The sequence below is a fragment of the Bidens hawaiensis genome, unplaced genomic scaffold, assembly GCF_021521415.1.
Source record: "Bidens hawaiensis isolate Kalapana, Puna unplaced genomic scaffold, B.hawaiensis_p1.1 tig00017886_1, whole genome shotgun sequence".
Lineage (NCBI taxonomy): Eukaryota > Viridiplantae > Streptophyta > Magnoliopsida > Asterales > Asteraceae > Bidens > Bidens hawaiensis.
In genome coordinates, this window is record NW_027492701.1 from 329,527 (window position 1) to 338,721 (window position 9,195).

The 9,195-nt window shown below is 34.8% G+C and overlaps 1 pseudogene across 1 annotated transcript; it reads right to left on the reverse strand.

Annotated features, from left to right (window-relative positions):
- Positions 1-3,290: 3,290 nt before the first annotated feature.
- On the reverse strand, positions 3,291-7,596 carry LOC143554937 (TMV resistance protein N-like; annotated as a pseudogene). The gene is made up of 4 exons (XR_013139110.1): positions 7,108-7,596; positions 5,596-6,684; positions 5,211-5,507; positions 3,291-4,724 (listed from the first exon to the last, which is right to left on the reverse strand). The product of XR_013139110.1 is annotated as a TMV resistance protein N-like (transcript).
- Between the last annotated feature and the right edge of the window lie 1,599 nt (positions 7,597-9,195).

Consider the following 9,195-nt stretch of genomic DNA (forward strand, 5'->3'; position numbering starts at 1 on the left):
CAAACCTTGGATGATAATGAAGTATAAGCCAATCCGGTGTTTAAAAGAAGTGCCGATGAAACAGATGCCCAAGGATGTCCTAAAGAATCTGAAATGGTGGTATGTCGATAGTGAAACAGCTGAAGCGGTGATGGAGGATGAAGATGAACAAGAGTTGCTGAGAATGTATGATCCAATGCACTTGGTGAATTTATCTCAAGCTGACTTGCAGGTGCTGAACGAGAAAAAGATATTCTATATTCCGGCATGGAAAGAAGAAGGCAAGAAATATCAGAGAGTAGTTTCCGTTTGTGTCAGAGAAGGAGTTCATGCTTAAAGACGGTTGACTCGAGTTTTGGGATTATAAGACACGTGATTGAAGATTGAGATATGAAGCTACTGCCAAGGGGGAGTCTGTTGGTACATGATGTCAGTAGTTCAGTATCTAGTGTCTGTAATAGTGTTAGTTTGATTTGTATTGGGGTTTTAGTTAACTTGTCTCACAAGTTCTCCTAATATAAGCGAACTTGTGGACAAGCGAAGTTATCAACAACTTCGCCTAGCCTGTTAGGCGAAGTTGTCGATAACTATATATGTTTGGTTTACGGCTTGTTTTGAAAGACATGTTCAGTACGTGTAATTGTGATTTGGCTATCACGTGTTAAAGGAGTTGCAATACAACGTGTTTATTGAGTATTGTAACGTGTCTTTGTACTTGGGTTTAACGTATATTGCGTCTAACACTCGTATCGTCTTTCGTAGGGATTCCGCACCTACGTAATACGAGATATTTCCGTGTAGATCCGGCTGGGAACCTACAGCCGTCAAGTGGTAGTTAAAGGTATGATCGATATGTATGATGTATGAATGATGTATGTATGAAGATATATGAAGTATGAATAATGTATGTATGATATGTTGATGGTACGTGAACGCTCTTCGGAGATTGCACGTATTGCCAAGGAAAGTATGTAAAGGACATGTATGTTATAGTAGTACGAATGTAGGGAACCGACCCTAATAGTATCGGCGAATGAAGAGAACCGACCCTAATAGTATCGGGGAATGTAAGGAACCGACCCTAATAATATCGGCAAAGTTAACATGGCGAAATGCTCTTTAAAACGTATATGTACGACTGGAAGTATTATGTAAGTATGAAAGAAAGGATGACGCACGAATGTATGTAAGCATGTAAGTAAATATGAATGTGTGTACCTTCGGGTGCATATGTCAGTATGTGAATGTATTTTATGTCGTCTGATTAACTATAACTCACTCAGCGTAGCTGACTTTTCGTATGCACGCAGGTGAGTAGAATGAGGCAACTTGCTTGAGGGGAAGCACATGGCATGGATTTGAAGACACTGGCATCTCATTGAAGTGTTATGTTATGATATTTAGAAGACAATATTTTATGTTAAATAATTTGAATGCTCGTTAAGACAATGATTAATGGTCATGTAATGTAATGGTTTGAATGTTTTAATATTCTGCGGATGTTTTTATTAACTCTGATAGTATGAACTGTGTTTATGAGTAAATCCAACGTCCAAATGTGAGGCACCGGTAACGGGGCCTTACATTTGGTACCCCAGTGAACGTAACCGAACCGTAATAGACATGACGAAAATTGTCCGAACTCACGACCTCAACGTATAAGATCGACAATGCCCAGGTTTTACCAACATTGCTTATACCGTAACGAACATAGCCGATACTGATCGAATTCACGCCGACTCATTATCGGGTTTTACCAACGCCCTTTTTATGTTTAGTTCCAATACCGTAACGAATGTTGCAAATATCCATCAAATTCGCGTTGGCTCTCCACTTCCACCCTTGGGTTTTACTGACTGATTTCCCTGCGCAACATGCGGGTAATTTACTAGTAATAAATAAAAACAAGACTCAAACTAGCCACTATACCCTTTAACTCAAATTATGCTATAATAATGGAGAAACTATTAACTACTTTGACTTGACTAATTCTAAACAAAAGGATTAAATAACAACATAACTTATTACCAAGCATATTTTTTTTTGAAACGACCAACTAAGTAACGTCGAGAACTCCGTATGCGGCCCCATTGGCTAAAGGTAGCCTGAGCCAGCCACGAGTCCGGACGGACGGAGCCCCTAGCGGTGCACCTATTGAGGGATTCCCGGGATAAAACCCGACCCCCACGTTCGCCAAACGGCACGACAGCGAAGAGACGGTAAAACCGGGTGAGATCAGGACTCGAACCATGACAAGCCAGGGGCATCCCTCATATCTCCCATATAAATTGGTGACAGTGAGGTTATCTCCCATATAAATTGGTGATAGTGAGGTTTAAACCCCCCACCTCTCACTAGTAAAGTGAGTGCTCTACCATTGAGCCACACCCAATTTATTATTGCTATGCATAATTAAAAAGGGTAAAGTTAAAACACAAAGGTAGACAAAAATAAGAAGTGTGAATGATTTTTGACCACACAAAAAAACTCTTTAAAAATAAATTCAAAAAAAATAATAAAACAATCATAATTCAAAATATAAATAAAAAACGAAAAATAAAAAAACTAAACTGTTTCCGCCATATTCTCGTTCAAAAAAATACAAAAATATATTGACGAAAAAACACAATGGTGTGATCAAAGACACAATGGCGAAAATGACACAATTATAGCTAAAAAAAGATATAATAGATCGCAAAATATAACACAATGCCGAACAAAATATAACACAATGGTGAGTAATATAACACAATATAAAGAAATAAAGACACAATGTCAAGGTAAAAATATACAATCAATGACGAAAATAAACACAAAACACAATGATAAACAAAAAGACACAACGACTTTTTTCACTTACCATTGTGTTTTTTTTTTGTGAGAACGAGTATGACAGTGGAAATGTTTTTGTGTTTTTACTTTTTTCGTTTTTTTATTATATTTTGAGTTATGATTTATTTATTTATTTTTTTAAAAAATTTTTGAATGGTTTTTTTGTGTGGCTACAAATCTGTCTCATCATTCTCATTTTTGTTTCCCCTTGAAGCATTCTCAACATGTTTCCTATCCCTATATCTATAATTACACTAAAAAACACTTCTCTCTCCTTTTCAATTAAATAATATTTTTTATACTTTTATTATTACAATTTTTTCTCTCATCAACTCACAACCAATTCAACAAATATTAAAAAATAAATAGGGCAAACAATGTTTCCCCAAATTTACAAAAAAAATCAATACATTTCTCTCTCCACCTTATAATTTACACTCACAACCTCATCCTATAATTTGCAAACTTCCCTCGTATAATTATAGGGAATGGGATGAGAATGCTCTAATTATGTGTGGAACAGAAAGGTATATTCCAACATTCGACATGGAGTAACTAGTAATCTCTACGGTAGGTGTAGGAATATAAGCTGAAGAATAATTTGTTGATGTTTCCGTTGAACCAGTACTTCTAATTTTCTTGTCAATCAGCCTGACTCCAAAGCCATAACACTGCTGCCCGGCTGCATTCTTAAACGAAAGAGCTTTGTATGTTTGATTCCACCATACCGTTTGTCTCAATGAACCAAATGAAACATACGCCATCCATGTACATTTATTAATACTATCACTCTCTAATTCCCAAATCTCATCAATATCATGTTCAGAATCCATACCATTCATCTCCTCATAGTCATTCATATTTATGATTAAACTCATACCAGAGACAGTATCATCCGAAACGGCACATATTAAGAAACCAGAAAAGTCATTACACCAGTTCTCCGGGAGTTGCAATGTACATCTATTCCCTCTACGCAATGGAGGTACTGTAAACCCCTTTGCAATCTCAGCACCTGTAAGTTGGAGAAGCATATTCTGGTTTTCAACAGCCATGCATGCTTCAACCATGGATTCTAATAATTCCTGACCATTACTTATGATGCCCGCGCTCCAAAGTGAGACTTGACATAACCATCTACAGTTCTTGTGACAATCTCCAAAGTTTGTAAGTGACTTGCAGTAGCTTGCACTGAGAATAGTTAAGCTTGATGGGAGTTCAGGCAATTCGAAAAGCTTTTCGCAACGCGACACGTTAAGGATTTTGAGTCGAGTAAGTTGCAAGAGGCTGAAATCTAATCGTGAAAAATCATTTTCACTTAGATCTAGCTCTTTTAAGTTGGATAACTCAATAATACTCGGCGGGATTTCAACTACATCTTTGAAACGGCATGCATAGAGATCCAACTGATGAAACAGTGGACGCCACCTTGTCTTCTTCACATGTATTGATTGTTGTAAATGGAGCGTTTTCAAATGTTTTAAGGCATCAAAGTTGAATTCTATACTCTTTAAATTCTTCAACTGAGACAAATTTAGAGAAATAAGGTTGGTACAACGTTCGCCAATTGATGAGGGCAAAACTTGTATCCCAGTATCTTCCACGGACAACTTTACCAAGCCTTCCATGTTTGCTTGGATCTTTGGGAACTCAAGAATCTTTTCACAATCCCATATTTCTAGAGTTTGGAGTTTTTCCATATGGACAATTGCTGGAAACATTTTAAGGTTGTCACAGCCTGACACCTTTACGGATCGAAGACTTTTATGATTTCCAAGTGAAGGGTGAATCTCTTTTAATTTATAACAATCAATGAGTCTCAACTCTTGAAGACATGGGAGTCCATCAAAATCCGGTGTTCTCAGTAGCTGCTTCATATAACTGAGTCGAAGAGCTTTCAGATGCGGTAGATGCTATGTAATACGCAAAAGTTTCAGTCAGATTTTACAAGTAGTATGATTTCATAACTATTAACTGATTGCAATTTCCACCCTAACTTTGTTAACTGAACTTTCTAACAAAGTTTAACTTAACTTTAATAAACGAACAAGATTTTAGCGAGATCGACATTATTTCCAACAAGTTATATCCTCTGCTGGAAAATTTTAAAGAGCAAATAGATAGGGCATCCCTTTTCTGATATAATACAACAAACATGCCCTTACTCTTACAAAAAAATAAATTAAATTACAACGACCCTCCTAACAATCTTATAAAAATTTGCTCTGTTTGTTTTATACTTTTATTTTGTTTTTCTTCCTTTTAGCATTTTTATTCTTTTATATAGTTAAAAGAACATAGTTACGAAGAAACCTCTATCAATTACTTGTTATTTTTTATCAATATAATGCTCACTTAATATAATCCACTATTTTAATATGTTCAATTAAATGAATTACCTTACAGCCCTTCCAAACATGTTTTTGAAAGCTGTCTCTCAAATATAAATCCACTAGTTTCATTGGTTGGAAACTGTGTGGAAATGGACTTTTTCCAGGATACCCTTCCCAATCAATATATCGCAACTCGTTTGAAAGAAAATTAGGCCCTTCAACAAGCTTGGGATCGCTCATTGACACCGTAAGGGACCTTAGTTTCTTCATGTTTGAAACACTTTTACAGAACTGTAGTGAATCAACATCATCACAGTCTTCTTCATCATTTTTATAATTTATGGCTTCAATACTGTCATTTTCCTGTAATAAAGACGAAAACAATGTACATTTCAATTATCATTCATCAAAAATAATATAATGTTTAAAAGTTAGTTAACGTAACGTTTACCATTGTTAAATGCATGTTATTGATCTCTTCATGTTTCCAAATTCTGCTATGCTTGTCAGGACTCTTAGGATGTTCCCCTCTAACAATGTAATGTCCCATTTCTTGAACCAGATCATGCATATCAAACTTACCATATCTTAGAACAGTTATGAGAGCCTTTTGACGGAGCACCTCTATCCCTATTTCGGGGTAAAAATCACAAGCTTCAAGTATTTCCAGTGCCTCAAATTTGTACCGCCCTCTAAAAAAGCACGCAATATCTAAGAATAACTCTTTCTCCACAGTTTTAAGTCCATCATAACTAATTTTTAGCTTTTCTACAATTTCAGTTTCTGGAATATCTTTTAGTCTCTCCAAGGTACTAATCCACCCCTCCTTCTCTTTGTCATATAGAAAAGAACCTAAAACTTTAAGTGCCAATGGGAGCCCGGCAGCATAAGAAACTACACGTGACGAAAGTGTCTCATAATCTTCTACAGGTTTTCTTTCATTGTATGCATGCTTATTAAAGAGTTGCATTGCCTCATCACCTGATAATAATTTAACATCACACACCTCGTCTGCCTTGTGAGTAGTCAACAAATGTTCATCTCTTGTTGTGATTATGATTCGGCTCCCACTACCAAACCAACTATGGGATCCAGCTAACGCATCTAACTGGTCAGGACTATCGACATCGTCAAGAATTATTAAGACATTTTTACTACATAACATAGTTTTCATCTTTCTTTTTCCTTCTGCAACATTGGGCACCGTCACTTTGGTTTTGAAAATAGCTGATAGCATATTCTTTTGCAATTTTTTTAAACCAATTTTTCTTGATTCCTCCCTAATATTCTCCATAATACAGTGACCTTGAAAGTGATGACGTAATTCCATATAGATAGAAGTTGCCAGAGTAGTCTTACCGATACCCCCACACCCCCATATCCCAACCATGCGCACACCTTCAGAGCCAACTTCTAATTCGGTTTCAAGTCTTCCAAGCGGGTCTCTACGCCGACAAGATCTTCATCAACATTTGCATTTGAGGGGAACAATTTGCCCCTGACTGTATCAACAATTTCTTTAATGACTTTTGATTCGTGCCTGCACATTGGATAAACATATATATGGATGATTTACGCAATTCGCATTATTTCACAAAGAGGTAATTTACCCCCACACGGCTTGATGTAAAAAGAAATCCATATTAATATATGAAGATATGCAAGACACGAATGAAAGAAATCGATTAAAACGAGAATCTCTGTGGTTATAGGGGAGTAGATACTAACAACGTTACAGTAGAGCAAATGCTAAAAAGAAATATATAACAAAATAATCAAAATATTTGATGGATCCACCATTCCAATAAAGAAATCCTCTTAAGCACAAGGTCGGGTAGCCCTAAATTAACTAAAAGCACGTGTAATAAATTTATTGACTATCACATAAAAACTTAAAAAGTATATTTTGCGTTGTACAAACACATTAAGCATATATACATAGTCCAAATAGAAAGAAAATTACCCGTTGGCAATGAGCTTGGGTTCCCATCCAGCAATGTTACTTGCATCAACAAGTGTGTTTCTCCATAACTGAGCTTTGTTGTTGTCTACCTCTAGTTGGGCAAATGCTGTTCCAAAATCCCCCTTTTGTTTTCTCACATACGAGGGATCCACGTCATAGAAAATAGGCATAACGATTAACTCTCTCTCTTCTTTGCATTTCATAATATGTGCAAGTTCTTCCAAACACCACGAAGAACCTGCATAGTTTTTGGAGAATACTACAACAGCAATTCGTGAATCTTCAATAGCCTTGTAGAGCGATGGACGGATGGATTCACCCCGAGGAAGTGTTTCATCATCTTTGTATGTGCCAATTAGGTGTAGCTTGAGAGCAGCGAGAAGATGATCCACAAACGTCTTGTGGGTGTCTTCTCCTCTAAAACTAAGAAATACATCATGCTTAAACGATCGAGAAGAGGAGGATAAAGATGCCATGTAAGTGTTGGGTATCTGTATTATAAAGGAGAAAGTGGAAACCAAATGAAAATAAGATGTATGTGATTTGCTTTGTGTTACTGCATGAAATGGGTCAAAAATAAAGAACTGGGAGTGATTTGATGTATTCCCTAGCTGCTTCCTTATATATAATTAAACTATTTTACAAAAACAAAATTTTATACGACTTAATTTGTATTTATATAATACTGACAAGTTAAAAGAAATAACTTTTTGAGAAAATTTATGGAAAGACCAAACCACAAAAACACCTCCTCCAGAAGTTCATATTCAAAAATATCTTTTTGTGTTTAAATACGTTTAGCTTTGGTTTTTTGGTTTTTCTTTAAAATATGTTAAATTGACAAACTTTTTTTGGGGTTTAATTTCGGTATTATAACAAGTGTAATAGATATGTAACCAATAGTAACCGCATAGTTGCGCCGCTACAACGCAACGGTTAATATATCTAGTTAAAAATAAAAGTAGTACTAAAGAACCGTGGGTTGCGCGGGACCCGTAATCGTATTAGTAGGAAAGAAACATATAAAGTATAGGGTTTATTAAAAATCAAATTAAACTATAAGGGTTTTATTGTATTTTTATCAATAGTAAGGAAAGAAAAGTAAAAGTTGTTAATACTCCGAAGAGAGAAATTGAAAGTTTATTTTATAAACTACTTTGATAAATACAAAGTTACAAGTCACATCTAGGGGTGTTTATCGAATCGATAACGAATTTTCAAGTTAATCGAAGAATTTGAATAATTTAAATTTTTGCTAGTATTCGTATTCATATTCTTATTCGAATAAAAGTTGAATTATTCGATTTGAATTCGTATTCGTATTTTATGTCATATTCGAAATTCGATTCGTATTCAAAACTCGAATTCGAATCAAATCGAATACGGACCGAATTCGAATAAATTCGATTTGATTCATGTTCACTTATGTTAAAAATTTCAAAATCAAATAATTGTAAAGCACATAAATATTAGCTTAAAGTTGCTTCAATAACATGTGATAATAAGTTTAAAATTAAAATACAAATAGTATGGAATAAAAAAAATAATGATATTTGATATTGGGTTTAATATTTTGTAATGGACATTTGCTATTTATGAATATGGCCAAAACAAAAAAGTTATATACAAACATATATATACTATGTATATATATATATATATATATATATATCATATTAATTTGAATTCGAATTTCGAATCGAATCGAATAATAAATCGTAAATTCATATTCGATTCCTATTCGATTACTATACTCGAATACGAATCGAATCGAACTCAAATTTTTTAAAAACGAATTTGAATCTTAATAATCGAATTCGAATCAAAGCGAATTTCGAATATTTCGAATTCGAATTAAATTCTGAACAACTAGACTCACATCGTATTATTGTTACCCATTTCTTGACGGGGAATATTTTCATTTTGGTCAAGACAGGCGGTAACGCATTGGTTTTTTGTAATAATTGTATTGAGTAAAATCTATTTGTGATATTTTTTTTCAAAATAAAAAGTAATATGGGCATTCACATCTCATTTTTCACATACCCTCTAGTCTCAACCATATTGATGAATTAGTTACAACTTAGA